Source organism: Mustela putorius, unplaced genomic scaffold, assembly GCF_011764305.1.
Source record: "Mustela putorius furo isolate JIRA1106 unplaced genomic scaffold, ASM1176430v1.1 tig00000224_pilon_pilon_pilon, whole genome shotgun sequence".
NCBI classification, from domain to species: Eukaryota; Metazoa; Chordata; class Mammalia; order Carnivora; family Mustelidae; genus Mustela; species Mustela putorius.
Genome location: NW_025421321.1, coordinates 16,512,028 through 16,532,049, shown reverse-complemented (window position 1 = coordinate 16,532,049; position 20,022 = coordinate 16,512,028). Strand labels below are relative to the sequence as shown.

Below are 20,022 nucleotides of genomic sequence, written 5' to 3'. Positions count from 1 at the left end.
GTTTCCAAGGCCAGCAAGGCTTAAAAGACTATGCAACCACCAGGCCAACACTGCAGGAAATATTAAGGGGGGTTCTATAAAAGAGGAAAAATCCTAAGAATAGGATTGAACAGAAATATAGAGACAACCTACAGAAAGAAAGACTTCAAAGGTAACACGATGTCAATAAAAATATATCTATCAATAATCACTCTCAATGTGAATGGCCTAAATGCACCCCCATAAAACAGCACAGGGTTGTAGATTGGATAAAACGACAGGACTCATCCATATGTTGTCTACAGGAGACCATTTTGAACCTAAACATACACCCAGACGTAAAGTAAAGGGATGGAGAAGCATCTTTCATGCCAATGGGCCTCAAAAGAAGGCCAGGGTAGCGATTCTCATATCAGACAAATTAGATTTTAAACTAAAGACTGTAGTCAGAGATACAGAAGGACACTACATCATTCTTAAAGGGACTATCCACCAAGATGATCTAACAATTGTAAATATCTATGCCCCCAATATGGGAGCAGCCAATTACATAAGAAAACTGTTAATCAAGATAAAGAGTCATATTGATATGAATACACTAATAGTAGGAGATCTTAACATGCCTCTCTCAGAAATAGACAGATTTTCGAAGCAGAAAATCAATAAAGAAACAAGAGCATTGAATGACACATTGGACCACATGGACCTCATAGACATATACAGAACATTCCACCCTAAAACAACAGAATACTCATTCTTCTCAAGTGCACATGGAACCTTCTCCAGAACAGACCACATACTGGGTCACAAATCAGGACTCAACCGATACCAAAAGACTGAGGTTCTGCACATTCTCAGACCTCAATGCTTTGAAACTGGAGCTCAATCACAAGGAAAAGTTTGGAAGGAACTCAAACACCTGGAAGCTAAATACCACCTTGCTTAAGAATGCTTGGATCAACCAGGAGATCAAAGAAGAACTTAAACAATTCATGGAAACCAATGAGAATGAAGACACTTCAGTCCAAAACCTATGGGATACAGCAATGGCGGGCCTAAGGGGGAAATACATAGCCATCCAAGCCTCCCTCAAAAAAACTGAAAAATCCAGAACATACCAGCTGTCTCTACACCTTAAAGAACTAGAGAATCAACAACAAATCAAACCAAGTCCATACATAAGAAGGGAAATAACCAAGATTAGAGCTGAGATCAATGAGGTAGAAACCAGAGATACAGTAGAACGTATCAATGAAACTAGAAGCTGGTTTTTTGAAAGAATCAATAAGATCGATAAACCATTGGCCACACTAATCCAAAAGAAAAGAGAGAAAGTCCAAATTCATAAAATCATGAATGAAAAGGGAGAGATCACAACTAACACCAAGGAAGTAGAAACAATCATCAGAAGTTATTATCAACAGTTATATGCCAATAAGCTAAGTAACCTAGATGAAATGAATGCATTCCTGGAAAACTATAAACTCCCAAAATTGAACCAGGAAGAAATTGACAACCTGAATAGACCGATATCTAGTAACGAGATTGAAGCAGGGATCAAAAACCTCCCAAAAAACAAGAGCCCAGGACCTGATGGATTCCCTGGGGAATTCTACCAAACTTTCAACAAAGAAATAACACCTATTCTCCTGGAGCTGTTTCAAAAAATTGAAGCAGAAGGAAAATTTCCAGACTCTTTTTATGAAGCCAGCATTACCTTGATCCCCATACCAGGCAAAGACCCTACCAAAAAGGAGAATTTCAGACCAATATCACTTATTAATATGATGCTAAGATTCTCAATAAGATCCTAGCAAACAATCGCTAAGGAAATGTTGAAAAACAAAAATAAAACGGGGGGCATCACGTTACCTGATTTCAAGCTTTACTACAAAGCTGTGATCACCAAGACTGCATGGTACTGGCATAAACACAGACACATAGACCAGTGGAACAGAGTAGAGAGCCCAGATATGGACCCTCAACTCTATGGTCAAATAATCTTCGACAAAACAGGAAAAAATATACAGTGGAAAAAAAGACAAGTCTCTTCAATAAATGGTGCTGGGGAAACTGGGCAGCTATATGTAGAAGAATGAAACTCGACCATTCTCTTACACCGTACACAAAGATAAACTCAAAATGGATAAAAGACCTCAACGTGCGACAGGAATCCATCAGAACCCTAGAGGAGAATATAGGCAGTAACCTCTTCGATATCAGCCACAGCAACTTCTTTCAATATATGTCTCCAAAGGCAAAGGAAACAAAAGCGAAGATGAACTTTTGGGACTTCATCAAGATCAAAAGCTTCTGCACAGCAAAAGAAGCAGTCAACAAAACAAAAAGGCAGCCCACGGAATGGGAGAAGATATTTTCAAATGACAGTACAGACAAAAGGTTGATATCCAGGATCTATAAAGAACTCCTCAAATTCAACACACACAAAACAGACAATCACATAAAAAAAAATGGGAGGAACATATGAACAGACACTTCTCCAATAAAGACATACAAATGGCTATCAGACACATGAAAAAATGTTCATCATCACTAACCATCAGGGAGATTCAAATTAAAACCACATTGAGATATCACCTTACACCAGTTAAAATGGCAAAAATTAGCAAGACAGGAAACAACATGTGTTGGAGAGGATGTGGAGAAAGGGGAACCCTCCTACACTGTTGGTGGGAATGCAAATTGGTGCAGCCACTTTGGAAAACAGTGTGGAAATTCCTCAAGAAATTAAAAACAGAACTTCCCTATGACCCTGCAATTGCACTCCTGGGTATTTACCCCAAAGATACAGATGTAGTGAAAAGAAGGGCCATCTGTACCCCAATGTTTATAGCAGCAATGGCCACGGTCGCCAAACTATGGAAAGAACCAAGATGCCCTTCAACGGACGAATGGATAAGGAAGATGTGGTCCATATACACTATGGAGTATTATGCCTCCATCAGAAAGGATGAATACCCAACTTTTGTAGCAACATGGACAGGACTGGAAGAGATTATGCTGAGTGAAATAAGTCAAGCAGACAGAGTCAATTATCATATGGTTTCACTTATTTATGGAGCATAACAAATAGCATGGAGGATAAGGGGAGTTAGAGAGGAGAAGGGAGTTGAGGGAAATTGAAAGGGGAGGTGAACCATGAGAGACTATGGACTCTGAAAAACAATCTGAGGGTTTTGAAGGGGCGGGGGGTGGGAGGTTGGGGGAACCAGGTGGCAGGTATTAGAGAGGGAATGGATTGCATGGAGCACTGGGTGTGGTGCAAAAACAATGAATACTGTTATGCTGAAAAAAAATTTTTTTTTTTTTATTTTTTAATTAAAAAAAAAAAAGAGGGAGTGAGCCACAGTTCACCGACAAAGTAAAAACCAGAACCAGGACAGTGTATTTAAGGGGCAGCAAGTGATAGCATGCTCTGAGGGCAGACAGTAATTAGATTATCAATACACTGGTTTAGTTGTTATAATTAGGTAGCTTCAGATTCCTATGCTGGCACTCAGAAAGTCAAACAACCTAATACTGTCCATTTAACTAGATTTGCTTTAAAAACAAAATGGGACAAACTGGAGAGCAATAAAAAAGCATGACTTAGGATGCAGAGTTTCATTATTCCACAGGCAGTGAGGAAGTGCTGCCATTTTTATCAGGGACACTTCTAAGGGACTTAGCTGGGATATTAGACAGTTGCAACCCAGGGAGACAGAGCTACTGAAAAGTAAGAGGATAAAGGACAAGGCACAGGAAATTCCAGTATTCAGAGAGCTTGGTGAATTTGAGATGCTCCAGGCTAAACCACAGAGGAGACAAAACCACAAGGAAGCCACATGGATTTTGATCATCAAGGTAAAAGCCAGCCAAGATCTGCTGGGCATAGAAGCAGGATATGGTTCCTCAAAGAGACATCCAGACAAAGTACCAAATCTTCCAACCTAAACGTCCCCCCAACCCCTGCCACAAGAAGCCCGGCCATCTCCCATGTGCCATGAGGTAGCAATTTGAAGGCTCAAAGAATTCTGACATCAGCTGGGCGACATGTCACATTAAACTGCTGTTTTTCATTAGCACCCGGTATTGATTTCTCGGACTGGCTGGTTTAACAAATGAAATGAGCCCCAGGTCAGATGTGTTTTGATATGTCAGGGGAACACCACCTCCCTGTCAGATCTTCCATGTCTCACCTACAGGATAAAGTCCAGTTGTCAGAGTCCAATTCATTAATTCTTCATTTGGCAAATATTTGTCATGCCCTTACTATGTGGTGGATGGGCTCTGCCAGTGCTAAGGGCCCTGCTCCCTGCCTTACAATCAAGTCCGGGGTTCAAGGCCCCAAAACATTCCCTCCAGTGTTCTGCCACCTGGTCAGGGCACTGTCCTACTAGCCTCTAGTGCCCCTGTACACCACTATCCTCACCATCAGGAAACTCAGGGCCCTCCACTGCATTCAGTGGCACTGAATTCAAGGCACTTCATTCAAGGCACTGTCTAGCCTCTGCCATCAAGGTTGGCCCAGCCATCACAGCAAACAGTGATCTGCCTCCAGCTCCTTCTCAGTCTCATGGAAGGCATTAACCACAAGCACTGCTCTCAGTCCTTTTGCTTCCAGGCACACTCTCAGACCCCCTCCCCCATTAGACAGGCTGACAGTATATGCAATTCCTGGCTGCCTGTCACCCCAACCGCCAATTCCAAAGAGGACAAAGCAGCATCAGCCAGGGATGGTGAGCTAGTATTTGCATAACTTTGAATCCAGTCTAATTTAAGTCAATTCTTCACAAACATGATGCTTTATTTTTAGTACGCAGCTGCTTACAACACAGCTCACCAATCAGCAGTGTGTTCCCGGTCATCCTGCTGTCAAGAGCTATGGTCTAAAACTCTCCTGTGGTGTGAGCTTGGATTACTGCCTGTGTTGGCACAGACTGACTTTGCTCACTAGATTGCAAATGTCTGGAACTTAGGGACAATGTCTTTTCTTTCTTTGTATCCTCTATGGAATTTAGCACAAAATCTAGTGTTTTCAGCAAGAATTCTTATCCTTCCTTGTTTTTATTGTCCTTATTACAAAGAAACAATGACCAAGCCCCTAATATATTCTTTCCTCAGGGAACTACCCTGCCTCAGGATTGACAGGTCCAATATTGCAAGAAACTCTTCTGAGTGGTATGTAATAGACTCCCATCATTTGAGCACATGACTATGCCCTAAGTATGCCAGACCTTAACAATGACGTGCCCTCAAGCATTAAGTCCCTTCCTTTTAGATCCTCCTGACACAAAGACACAAGGCTCCCCCCACATATCTAATGCATTAGCACTCCCAGGGTAGGAGGGAAAAGGGAATTCAAAAAGTAGCTAAGTATGACTCTGGTCCCCAATCAACCTAATGTAGCACAGAAAGAGGGCTGGCCAGAAACTAAAAGCACCATCAGCAACACTGATTCCCAGACTCCTCCCTAGTCTCAGTGTGGGTTCATCTGTCTATGGCCCTTCCCCACTTCCCAGGACTCCTGGGTGCAAAACTGACCCAGATGGGGAGAAACTGCTGTCTGCTGGAGTCCTAAACTCCTATTCAGCTGTGAGGATCTAAACGAACTGAACAGAACTATCAAAAGACAGTATTCTCAGGAAAAAGCATCACGTGCTTCTATTTACAGAAAGCAATACAATGTGTTTTTTTGACTAAACTATGAGGGAATAAAATCTCCAGGCATCTGCAATTACAATAAGGTTCTGTGAAAGGGGGCAATGACAACCATACAGGTATTGCAAGTGGTGAAATCAGCAGCTTCCGTTGCAATGGAAAATCCCTGGTTACTTTTGTCAAATTATATATTAAGCCGTTTGGGGTGTGAGAGGCCACTGAACATCTTCTGGCTTGATACAGCCCCACCGCCCCAACCACTGAGGTGCATGTCAGCTGCACTCAGTGGCCCTATGGAAATAAACCACTGATCAATTTAAAGAAAATAGAGTCATTTCACCATCTGGATAAACGTCTAGAATTTTCGTGGAGCAATGAATATATATGTTTCACAAGGGACTTGACCTCTTAAAAGTAACTTCAAATCCCAAATATGGGCAACTCTTCCTAAGTGGGTGTGAGCCTATCTCCTAGGGTCTCTCTCTTCTTGGTGGAACATCGTAAAATGCCAATGCAATGCAGTTTAATCATCCAATAGTCACTTAGATAACCTGAATATAAGCCATCACTATTCTCCACCTAACTCAGCCAGGATGACCCCAGGCTCTGGGTGCCACCAGGCAAGGAGGTGATAAAGACACGGGCACAGGGATAAAGAAGCAATAGCTAGGGTGCCTGGGTGGCTCAGTTGGTTGGGCTGCTGCCTTGACTCAGGTCATGATCTCAGGGTCCTGGGATCGAGTCCCACATCGGGCTCTCTGCTCAGCGGGGAGCCTGCTTCCCTCTCTCTCTCTGCCTGCCTCTCTGCCTACTTGTGATCTCTCTCTGTAAAATAAATAAATAAAATCTTAAAGAAAGAAAGAAAGCTGGCAATAACAATTAAAAAAAAAAAAAAAGCAATAGCTAAAGAAGCAATGCCCAAATACCCACAGATGAAATTTAGCTGATTAAGTCTATTCTATTTAGAATAAACAATACCCTTTAAAAGGCACCAATCAAGAGGTGTTTTAATGAAATGATTAATTCAGGGGAACTTGGGAGTTTCCTTCAGAGAAAATTTGTTTAAATTATTGTTTCTCAGCTTTTCCATCACAAAAAAGGCCCGAACATCTTTTTGGTTCTAAGGTACCTACAGTGCACAGAAAGAACACAAGATGTTCACAGAGCTGCTCCCTGATTTCTATCAACTAACCCCGAATCAACTGAGAAACAGCAAGGCTAGGGCTACTGTTTGAGGGAGCAGCCCCACATGAGCATCTGCTCAGCCTCCTGTCCTCAAAAAAGCCCACTTTTGTGAAATGAGTCATGTGGGCTACCGGGGAAGCCCTGGGTCTCATTCACAAGTTTTAGTAGACTAATTATTTTCTTCAAACTCACAAGACACTTGCCTAGGACCCAGAAAGCCAATTCTTTTAAATAATACATCTTCCTAGAGAATCATTGCTCACTCATTTATTCAACTAAATTCTATCAATATCTATTATATCTGAGCACTGGAAATACAGAATGAATAGGAAACAGTCCACATTTTAAGGGGTTCTCACTCCACGTAGCCTTCCAAAATTTGGTCCTCAGAACCTGTGTCAGAACCCACCAATGTGCTTATCAAAGTGCAACCTTCTAGGCCATACCCCAGACTTATTCTGAGTGTGTGGGCGAGGGGGGTGGGGAATGCCAGGAAATTGTACTCCTAAAGGCATCCCAGTGATTCTTTTGCCACAGAATTTTGCAAAACTTTAATAGGTGAGAGAGGCATGTAAATAAATTATTTCTATACAAAATATTCTTGCGGAAAAAAATTGAGTCATTTCTGGAATCAGTATTCTAATTAATACCCTATGTCCCTATTTCTGCCCTAAAAAAGGGCTCTTCAAAGAAGTCAGAGCGCTCCTTCCTCCTTCAAAGTGCTGGAGAAGCCCTGACATACCAACTTCTAGATACCTATCCAGGCCATTCTCAACTGATACGATTTGTTACATTGCACTATTTCTAATAGTGCTGTTTATTTTAGATTAGATGTCTTTTATAATGCCTGCTTCCCACTGATGCATCAAGAAGGAGAAAAGGGGGAAAACTAAAATTTACTATGTGCCTACTATGTGCCAGCCACTGTGCTGGGCACTGAAATATATTGCCTCATTTACTCTCACAATGATCACATGAATAGGAATCATCACCAGCATTTAATAGATGAGCGAACTGTGGTTCCGAGAAATTACGAAACTTACCCAAGGCCACACAACTAGTAAGTAGTGCAGTCAGGACTCAACCCAGGTCTGTCTGTCTCCAAAGCTGCCCATTCTCTTTCCACACTGGAACACTGCCCTTGTGTCCTTGTAAATGATCACAACACAAGATCTATGTAAGCAAACCTCATCTGTTGGGTGTTGGTTGTTTTTAGTTTCCTTCCAGGAGCTTGTAGGCTCATCTCTCCCTGGGATGGAAGGCACCAGTCTGTAACTCTGAAATGTAGGTGATGGTGGTTGTGAGCTGAGCTCCCAGACCAGGACCTACTGTGAGGTTCTGACGAGCAGCGGCACACACCTGCCGGCTTAGCTGGCACCTGCCCGCCCTGGGATTGGCTGTCACCCATGGCACAGCCTTCTGGGGTTAGTAGCTCTGAGAGCTCTCAAGTGTTGGACTTTGGCTATCTGCGTATCTGTCTCCCTTGTCCAACTGTGATTTTCTTGAAGACAGAACTATGTTTATCTGTTTTTATAACCACTCTTCCTGGTACATCCCTGACAGCTGGCAGACATTCCAAATAGGCTGTTCCAGAGCATAAACTTCCTGAGAAGAGGGACTTCTTTTTTCATCACTGTATCTCCAGAACTTAGCACAGTGCCTGACTTTTAAAAGCAACAGTGCCCTCAAATCAGGGTAAGTTTATTCAAATATAATCAGAAATTGACACCAGTTCTTTTATTTAGTAACTCCATTTAATTTTTAAAAGATTCTTGAGGGATTTCTCTACACCATATATTTTTTTAGGTGATGCAAGATGTCTGGACCCACTCAAGTATTTCAGTGGGATTCTAAAATATTTTGTTCATGACCGAAGAACTGGGCTGAGCCCACTACTGTCCGGTGCCAGGAAAGGACTATAGTGAGCAGTAAAGGCATCCCAGTGACAGGCTATTCTACAGCCAGGAGCTGAGAATAACAAGTTAACCCAGGTATAAACACACTATGGAGAAGGAACACGGGGGCTCCCTACTCCGAAAGTGTCTTACTCTTTGGTTAGGAAAAGTAGAGCGTATACCCCGTATAGCACGTATACATGTACCAGGCACAGGGAGGGAGAGGGTAGAGACGGAGGTGGGAAATTCTTAAATCCTAACTTGGGCTCCTAGAGTTATGGTGGGAACAAACAACTTTTACATCATCAAGCAGAAGCATAATTGATATTCTAAGAGTTGAGGTTCCCTAAACAGGAACCTTGTCTTTTATGTGTTCGGAACCTCCTCTTCAGCCCTCGTGAGCCTCTAAAGACACAGAAGGTATTGAACAAATGGTTGTTAACTAGAGAGTGCCCTGTCTCCCAGAAATTCAAGGCAAACCATTATTGGAAGGAGCAGGAACCCGGAGGTAATTAAAGTCTCTCAGCCTTGAAAACTGTACTGTGGCAACAATTTGGAAGCGCAGCTGCTCCAGCTCCAGCCATTGAATCAAACTGAGTTCTAGGGAGAAGGAAGACCTCTGAGAGAGCCTCCTGCTGTCAGTAAATTACAATCAGTGCTTCTAAATTAAATCAGAGATTAGAAACAAAGTGGCAATGCCAAGCCTGAGTGATGGGCCAGTAAACTTTAAATATCTAATTAAAGATCGGAAGTGCCTTCCAAGAACACAACTTGGTTAGTTTTTTTTCCTCTCCAAGCCTAACAGCCGGAGCATAACTTAAAGTAAATAAAATTTGGTTTCATAATATTTAGTTTTAGTTCATGCATTTATCTCCACCAACACACCAAAAAAGTACAGTTTCCAAAGGTAGAATCAGCCAAATTTTCACAGCCACATCATTTCTGGACTTTGGAATAAAACTAGCTGATCTGGTCAGCTTTTCTGACACCATTTTGCCAAGAACACTAGACACAAACAAAAACACTCTCAGAAAAATAGTGCCCTTTCCTATTACCTAATATCCCTTTTTATTTATTCACTTAAAAGTCTCTCTTGGAGACAAGAGCCAATATGGAGGTGAGTGCAGTGACCCCTGTTTGTAGTTCTGCTCAAGCAGGGGCTGACCACTGAACGATGCAGAGGGCCCAGGGCAGCACTGCTCAGTGGGAAGGATGATGATGAATTCCTTAGTGATGCCTGATGTGGGTGCAGATAAAAGCAAAAGATGCTGTGCTTCCCAATCCTGATGTCCTGGAACCACGAGAGGGTCTTGAGCTGGTAGCTCTTTTGGTTGTATGTATGGAACCATGTTGAAGTTACAACATGCCCCGAGTGTCTGCGATTTGCCTCCCCCTCTTCCTCATCCTCTTTTTCTTCCTCCTTCTCCACCTCTTCCTCTGGCTTGAAGTGGGAGCTCAGAGCTCTGACCACGACCATCAGCCTGGATGCTCATTCTACCACAGGAGTGCCTTGAATTTCCAATTCTGAAGAGCTTGACATCACAGACCATCTAAGATAAGTCCACTGTTTGCATCACCAATCAGTCTAGATCCCAAGATAGCTACATCAATGCCAAAATTTTTTACTTTTTGTAGCCTGATGCCAGGCCCTTAATTGGACATTTGTTTACTTTAACATGATTTTCCTATTCTATATTCACAGTTTCAGTTTAATTAAATTTTTCAAGAGTAAAACAAGGAGAACCAGTACAAAAGATGAGGTCTGCTCCAAACCCAGGAGATCAGAAGCCTCTCTCCCTTGTAAAACAGTCTTCAAACAAGCAAACAGACCCCCTCGCTCTAGGCCCACAGGGCTTTCACAACCTAAAGAGTAGCCAACTCTCCACAGGATTGGGACTGTACCTCTTAAAGATATAGTCCATGGAAAGCACCTTCCCCGAAAAGCAATACCCCAGATTCCATCCAGAACAATCTACATGAAAGCTTCTGAGAATTGAAAACTACCACATCCAATTTACAACTATTCTTGCACCATTTGAGCTCTCCCTGAGCCCAGTCTGACAATAAGGAAGTACGAGAAAGTCACGCCCAGAAAATGCCCCACCATTTAATCCTATTTCTTCCTTCTAGTATAAGAATGGGTGCTCCTGAAGGAGGCCTACCCTTAGTATCAACCTTGAAAATGGACCTTCCCCCTATCAGGACATAGTTGAACAGTACAGTGTCCACTTCCTGGATCAAAATTCCAATTTTCATCTGTCATTGTGAATGAAAATCAACTGGTTAGTATCATGACTATTCTAAAAATATTCTTTATGACAGAGGCTTTTGTATCTTATCAGATTGTTTTACTTTCTAGAACCAATGTCTACAATAAAAGCCCACTTGGAATCTCAAAAGGAAACTAACACTAATTGAGTGTCAATTTTGTACTGAACAGTTCCACATGTGTTACATGTTTTAATTTTCCCAAAAGCCATGTGAGGTAAATGCTATTATTACCATTTTTACAACTGAGGGAACAGAGTTTAGAAAGGTTAAGAAACTTGCTGAGGTCACACAAGTAGTAGTAAAACTAGGATTTGAATCCAGGTATGATTCTAAAGTTGACTCACCTTCCAGCAGACATTGATTTCCAGAGCCAAAAAAGAACCATACAAGAACAAAAGATTGTGATAGCTTCAGTTACTGTTCAGCAAAAATTTACTTCCTTCCCCATCCCATTGACATTGGACATAGTTATGTAATTGAATTTGGCCAATGGAGTGTTAGTGACATGACATGTACAGGGCCCTTAAACATGACTGCACGGTTTGGCTTGGCTCTTGTGCTCATGCTATTCGCTACAGTAAGTCTATATCCTGGATATACTAATTAAAAAAGGACAAGTCCATCCTAGATGAACCAAACTGCAGTTGACCTATAGATCGATGATCAAGAAATAATGGCTGAAATCTTTTTTAATTTGATGGAAACTATAAACCAGCAGGTCCAAGGAGCTCAAAAAACCCCAATTACGAGATACACATCATTAGGACTGAAAAGAAATGGTGATGGGCTTCGGAAGGCAAAAGGAGAGAACAGTGTGGAGATTCCTCAAGAAATTAAAAATAGAGCTTCAACCCTGCAATTGCACTCCTGGGTTTTTACCCCAAGGATACAGATGTAGTGAAAAGAAGGGCCATCTGTACCCCAATGTTTATAGCAGCAATGGCCTCGGTTGCCAAACTATGGAAAGAACCAAGATGCCCTTCAACGGACAAATAGATAAGGAAGATGTGGTCCATATACACTATGGAGTATTATGCCTCCATCAGAAAGGATGAATACCCAACTTTTGTAGCAACATGAACGGGACTGGAAGAGATTATGCTGAGTGAAATAAGTCAAGCAGAGAGAGTCAATTATCATATGGTTTCACTTATTTGTGGAGCATAACAAATAGCATGGAGGACAAGGGGTGTTAGAGAGGAGAAGGGAGTCGGGGTAAATTGGAAGGGGAGGTGAATCATGAGAGACTATGGACTCTGAAAAACAATCTGAGGGTTTTGAAGTGGCAGGGGGGTGGGAGGTTGGGGTACCAGGTGGTGGGTATTATAGAGGGCACGGATTGCATGGAGCACTGGGTGTGGTGAAAAAATAATGAATACTGTTTTTCTGAAAATAAATAAATTGAAAAAATTAAAAAAAAAAAAAAGGAGAGACAGAAGGGAACAGTCAGGGAGGATGTGTGTCAGTCTTTTCTCAACCTCTAGAGGGTCAGTAGCATTAGAAGTCACACCTAATGATGAGTGTGAGAGATGGGTAGTAGAAGTAAATAAATAGAGGAGCTGAATTTTCATCCAGGCTAATGTGGGGGAAACCAGACACAGTGCAGGCAATCAGAGGATCCCAGAGGGCAAGTGGAACAAAAGGATATGTCTCCTCCCATAAAATTTCTCCCATATAACAAATCCAGAGTGAAGGTCTTTAGATAATGCCTGGCCACAGAATCAGGGCTAGAGGCAATCTCCTCTTGATCCCTGAGGTAGGCAGCCACTACCGTCTACAGAAGTGCTCAGGGGGGCTGACGCAGTAGGTGACACGAACCCCAGTCCCCTTCCTGTCCTCTCTCTAAATATTCTTGATAGTCAAAGAAGATTGACCTTAAACTCTTGGGAGGTAATGTCATGTGCTATCTAATGTACAACTTATGTGTTATCTAACATACCAACCTAAGCAGCCTCTGTCAAAACAATGGAAAAGCTTTCCATCACCTGAAAAGAATAGTCCTAGAAAAATAAACAGGAAAAACTTCAGTGTGGAAGGAAATTCTTCCAAGAAATTAATGTACATACAAGAACCCAAAGCAAGCACAGAATAAAGGACTATACATGATATATCAATTGTTGCCTTTGCAATGAAGCAAGAAACAAGACAAAATTGCTCTCAGCCTATAACTAGTTTTACCTTCTTAGGGGAAGGGCTGATGTAAGGAATTACCCCAAAACACAAGGTCTAAAAGTTGGTCATAATTCATGTGTAACTTACTTATTTGCAGACACTATTACAATTTATTTATCAAACCCATTTTAAGAAATGCAGATTCCTACAAATATCTACTTGCCAACAATTTATCAAATGTCAAAAATAAATGAAATCAGAATTTGTAGCATTGTATCTAGTTTATCCAATCTCTACTAGTTTTAGTCGGAGCACTCTAAATGACTTTGGAAACTTTGGAGAATAATTACAGCCTTTTTTTTACGTCTACTTGATAATGGGTAAAAATGCCACATCATTGTTCCAAATTTTTTTATGGCTTTAATGCACTGACAAGCTGTAGTAAGTAGACCACTGGTAACAGCTCAATCTTTTGTTTTGCTTTAATATTATACCACTGGACCATCCCAAAACTGTACTAATAAGCAGTGAGTGGGAGGAGGAGTGGGGAAAAGAAAAAAGAGAAAGGAAGGAAGAAAAATATGTTGGGGACAAAAAATAAAAACCTTAAAGTGCCCATGGATATTGTGAGAAAACAAGTGTTCACTGAACAGACAGCACAGAAACCAAGCACATGTGTACCCTCCCCTCAGAAGGCAGTCCAGCCACACACAAAATGAAGATTCATTTGGATAACAGCAAGTTCATTTTTCACATCTACAGTAAATATACAAGGCAGAACTAAAAATGAATTAATGTCAAAAGATCATCACCAGAAAGGGAAGATTACAACAAGAAAGGGCAAAGAAGCAAGGTGGATGGGCCAGGAGCAAGCCTATACCCACGAATGCAATATATTACAAAGGAACCTACATACACCAGTGAAGAAAATGTAAAGATTCATGAGGGAATGATGTGAATTCAGCTGTTAGCTACTTAAGGAAAAATCCGTTTACATCCTTATCTTACACCATACCTCAAAAACAAATCTAGAGGGACCAAAAATATCTTTGTTTTCATTTTCAACTCAGGCCATAAAGGACCAAATGGAAATGAGATGGAATCACAGAGGAGCTATAGGATTTATGGACTGGACTTGCTATATAAATTTTAAATGATGCATATAAAGGTGCATATAAACGATGGCCAAAATGAAAGGAAAAACAGTAAGTAGGATAAATTATCAATAAGTAGTAATACTGATGAGTGAATGTCATTAATATACAAAAAGTTCACAGGATATAATAAGAAACACAAGACTCCACCAAATAAATGGGCAAAAGGCAAGCAAGTAATTCATAAAAGAAGTTAAATACAAAACGTCCAATTTCGCCTCTACTATTGGCTACTGATAACATTAATTTCTACATCAAAGAATTTCAGATAAAAATGAGATAGCTATTTTTAATGCTAATTCAGTTTCTATGAAATGGGGATTCCACATACACTGTTGATGTGAGTCAACATAAATGTTTATTTATGTTTATGTTTAAATTTATGTTTATTAAAACATAAAACACTTTGACTTGCGTTATATCATCTTTTTAGAAAGCAAGTCCATGTGAAAGACTAACCCAAAATGTTCAAACATGTGGATCCAGTATTTTCATTACTGGAAATACATTCCCTAAAAAAGTCTAAAACACGTGAGGAAATATACCACAGAAAAAATGCTGTATTATATCTAATAACAAAAAAAAATTCAAACTTACCCAAATGTTCAACAATAAGTGGTTTACAGAATTAAAGTATACCACAAACCCCTGAATGACATGGGTTTGAACAATGTGGGTCCACTTATACAGATTTTTTTTATACAGTACAATACTATAAATGTATTTTCTTTTCCTTATGATTTTCTTAAAACATTTTCTTTATTCTAGGTTACTTTATATAAGAACACAGTATATAATACACAAAACATAAAAATAAATATGTGAATCAACTGTTTTTGTTATCAGGAAGGCTTCTGGTCAATAGTAGGCTATTAGTAATTAAGTTTCAGAGAAGTCAAAAGTTATATGTGGATTTTTCACTGCTCAGAGGGTTGGTGCTCCTAACCGTTGCATTACTGAAGGATCAACGGCACTATGTATTTTTAAATATCACTTACAGAAGTTTTATAAGAACATGGAAAAATACTTGCTATAACATTAAGGGAAAATGCAATATTCGAAGTGGTACATAATAGGAGCATGATGCTTTAAATTTTTTTAAGTATATAGTTAAGAAGGCGGGAAGGAGATACACCAGTATGTTCAACAGTGAAAATCTTTGGGTGGCAACAATATTTCTTTTCCTTTCTTCTCTGTATTTTCCAAATTATTTACACTATGTCTGCACAGTATGGGACAGTAGTGTGTTTGTGACAACCTAGGTTTGGACCTCCTGCTTGGCATCTTATCAGTCAGGTAACCTCAAAAAATAACCCCAAGGCCGATTCTCTTCTCACTTCACATTATTACTGTGAAGATTAAGTGAGGTAATGTATATAACGCACCACACACACACACACACACACACACACACACACACACACCAGCTTTAATCACATTAGGAAAAAATCCTTTAAAGTGATGAGTTAAACATTAAACAGGTTAGTACACTTCCCCACTCTCATCCAATAATTAGAAGTGATATATCATGGTTTCTGAGAAATAGTAGAAGAAAGAAAGACCAAAGAAAGTATTTTTTTAAATTTACAAATTATATTCTTTTCAAAACACAAGAATTTTATGCCAACCTACTGAAAGATATTTTGGAATTTGAGAATTTGAGAAGAGATGGGCCAAGTGTTCAAATGATAGTTCATTAATTTTATGTCAATATAGTGAGTAGCGACATAATGCATAAATGGGTGACAAGAAAAAGTGAAAGACACCATCCACCCCACACAAAAGATGAGGACATTGGGTTTCACACTGGTTTTACTTACTTTAGTACATCTTTGAGCATTCCAGACTCAGTATTTACTTCCAGGATAAACACAACTATATAACTTAGTATCTTTTCTTTTTCCTAGAAATTATGGTTGGGAAGGTGGTAGGATGTGTACTAAAAAAGAAAACACAGGGGCACCTGGGTGGCTCAGTCAGTTAAGTGTCTGCCTTCAGATCAGGTCATGACCCCAGGGTCCTGGGATCCAGCCCCTCACTGGCTCCCTGCTCAGTGAGAGGCCTGCTGCTCCCTCTCCCTTTGCCTGTCACCCCCACTGCTTGTGCTTCCTCTCTGTCATATTGTTGGGGCCAATTCCACATCAAAACCTGTTAAACCCCTAGGGCCTGCCTGGGCCTACTTAGCCATAGTGACTCCATGTTGCCTAGGTAGACATTTTGTTGTTTAATAAATGCCTCAGCAGTTACTGATATCAGTTCCAGGTAACTGTTGCTGAAACGCACACCTAAAACAAGGCCATTTTGTTTAATAAACACTTCAACAGTTATTGATATCAGTTCCAGGTAACTGTTACTAAAACACACACCTAAAACAAGTCCAGAAGGTGGAAACATCCAATCAGCCAAAGCCACACATGTAGAAGTCTGCAGCTGTGCCCTATAAAACTAGCTCTCTTTGGAGGCGGCCCTGACCAGTCAGTCCGACTTCTAATGCTTGGCATACAATAAAGCTTTACACAACTTTCACTTTGTCTCAGTCTCATTTCCCTGGCCGGTCAGTCTAACTTCTAACGCTTGGCATAGAATAAGGCTTTGCATAACTTTCACTTTGTCTCAGTCTCGTTCCTTTGATAATGAACCCAACAATATAAATAAATAAAATCTTTAAAGAAAAACAGAAAACATATATGCCTTCTTCTGCCAAATTAGGAGACAAAAATAACATCCTGAGCAGCTGAGATGGGCAGAAGAAAGCACAGAGAAAGTGCACCTGGAGTGGTCCAGAGAGCTGGGACAGGTATTAGAAAGTGGGGGGCCCACCCAAAGTCAAGGGTGAGCAACACTGGATACTGGAACCTCAATGACAAGGGCTAGTGGCAAAAGCCTTATCTTTGGTTTAGAAAGGCAAAAAGAGGTAAGGCTTCACAAAGCATCACCTAGAACAAACTTATTTGTAGGAACCCCCCCGCCTCTGAACAGCAAAGAAGCAAGCCTTTGAGTTGCTACACTACCTCCCATATGACCTGTCTATACATATCTATAGTACTAGAAGCTAGTACACAGCATCCAAACATGGATACTGTAAGGGGGAAAAAAGCAGCAAAATTAACAAGAGATGGCTAATGTTCACTAAAAATGTTATCGAGGAACACATGAAAATTATGATCAACATTTCACCATGAATTAATATATATATATGAAGCCATCATCTCCATGATGGAAGAAAACAAAGCAGAAATAGAACAACTCAAGAGTAAGACGGCAAGAAACAGGAAGAGATGAAATATGAAAACTCAGCAAAGAAGCAAACAAATCACAGAAGACGAAATTGGTAGAAATTCAATGAAGAAAAGATACTATGGAACGCATTGTTAGAAACAAGAGAAGGTGAACACAAACAGAAGTGAAGTATTTTTAAAATATTAGAAGGATTAAATAAATAAATAAAATTTAAAAATAAAATATTAGAGGGGCACCTGGGTGGCTCGGTCGTTAAGCATCTGCCTTTGGCTCAGGTCATGATCCCAGAGTCCTGGGATAGAACCTCTGCATGGGGCACCCTGCTCAGTGGGGAGTCTGCTTCTCCCTCTGCCCCCTCTCCCCCTCTCGTGTTCTCTTGCACTCTCTCTTTCACAAAAATAAATAAAATCTTTTTAAAATAAATAAAAATAAAATATTAGAGGGGTGTCTGGGTGGCTCAGTCTTTAAGCATCTGCCTTCAGCTCAGGTCATGATCCCAGGGTCCTGGGATCGAGCCCGCATCGGGATCCCAGGTCAGTGGGAAGTCTGCTTCTCCCACTCCCACCCCCCTGTTTGTGTTCTCTCTCTCACTGCATCTGTGTCAAACAAATAAATAAAATCTTAATAAAATAAAATAAAATAATATTAGAAAGAAAATTATAGGTATGATAGTTAATGGAAATTTATACCTTACACATAAAATGAATCCCTGAAGAAGAAAACCATAGTGCAAAGGTTAAGAGAATAAACTGAGTCTGAATCTTGATTCTGTCTGCTATATGAATCTGGAGAAGCTTCTTAACTACTTTGGCTTCATTTCTCCCTCACATTTTAAAATGAAGAGAATAATAGTACCTACTTCACATGGTTGGTATAAAGATTAAGTGACTTAAAAGATAAGAGGCTGGAATAGTACTTGGCACATACCAAGCAATGTCTAAGTTTTCCTTAAATTTGAAAATAATAACAAATATGTTTTAAAATAATCATAAATAAAACAATGGAACAGAACAAATATATAAAGATATAATTCAAGGAAACTTGCTTGAAGTTGAAGTCTTTGATCTCCATTTGTAAAGGGCACACTGCATACCAGGGACTATCAACTACAGCAGTTGACACTGAGATATATCTTGGGACTTAACAGACTTTGGAGCAAAACAGTGAATAAGATGTCCCTCAATCGTATCCACACCAACAACAATTACACATCAATCCAAAGAAAAAAAGTACCTACACGGGAGCTTTGGCATCCAGGTAGGAGACTGTGAAACCCTAGTGGGGTCCAAAACTAAGAGTCACTCTGAGAAGGCAGATCAGCACTAATGCTGCTGACTTGCTAACCATGGTCCTGGATACAGAAGAAGAAACAGATCTATAGCCCTGAGGACTCAGCTATAGCCCCATTTGCTTTGGTCCTGTCATTAGCACCATATGCCCATATGCCACGGAACCCAGAAATCATGCAGAGTATCAGGTTATAGACATACAGACCTTGGTCCTGGCTGTGGACCCTGAAGTAGCCCATGAACTGACTCCAATCTCTACTGGCCATGGTCCAGAAGTCCTTGAAGGTAAACCCACCAAACTCAGTCAGTAGATTCCTTTTTTTTTTTTTTAAAGATTGTATTTATTTATTTGATAGACAGAGATCACAAGTAGGCAGAGAGGCGGGCAGAGAGAGAGGAAGGGAAGCAGGCTCCCCGCTGAGCAGAGAGTCCGACGTGGGGCTCGCTCCAAGGATCCTGGGATCACGACCTGAGGCGAAGGCAGAGGCTTTAACCCACTGAGCCACCCAGGCGCCCATCAGTCAGTAGATTCTTAAAAAGCCCTATAACTGGGCTCTAGCCCATCCCAGCCATGGTGCGTAGTCTTGCTGGCACAAGGACTGTGCAGGAGACACTCCAGTCTTCACCCCCACAGATCCTGAAAGGGCCCTATACTAGGCTCCTGTCCTCTTCAGTGGCCATCTGCAGGCAGGCCTGCTGACACAGGAACCAGACAGAAGACACTAGTGTCTGGACACTCTGAAATCCAGAAGGCTCTATGCTCAGCTCCAGACACTTCATACCAACAGGCCAGAAGCCTTAAGGGTCTAGAGTCCCAGCAGGAGATACTCTAGTCTGAAAGAGCCCCATACTAGGTTCTAGGCCCTCCAGCTATGGTCTGTGAATAGTCATGCCGACACAGGGACCCAGCAGCAGTTACTCCCCGTTGTGCCCCCAGAGATCCTAAAGGGCCCTATATTTGGTTCCAACCACATCATAGCTGCAGGCCTGGCAGACTTGCCAGCCCAGAAAACCAGGAGAAGACCCTTCCATATTCACCTCAGAAGATCCTGAAAGGGTCTTATACTTGGCTCTAGATCCTCTGTCATGCTCCAGGTCAAGTCCTGCTCATCCAGGGACTCCCTCAGTGACCAGGCAGCAGCCCTCCCAGTGACTTGGTAGGAGTCACACCTGTCATGCACCTAGTAATAGGTGCATTGTCTAAAGACCCAGTTGTGGATCCTGAAGAGGATCCTT

The 20,022-nt window shown here is 41.1% G+C and overlaps 1 protein-coding gene across 3 annotated transcripts in view; it reads right to left on the bottom strand.

The window, feature by feature from the left end:
* The window catches only part of VWA3B (von Willebrand factor A domain containing 3B), a 223,701-nt gene that overhangs the window by 161,557 nt on the left and 42,122 nt on the right, over positions 1 to 20,022 (bottom strand). The gene's annotated exons all lie outside the window — the stretch shown is intronic.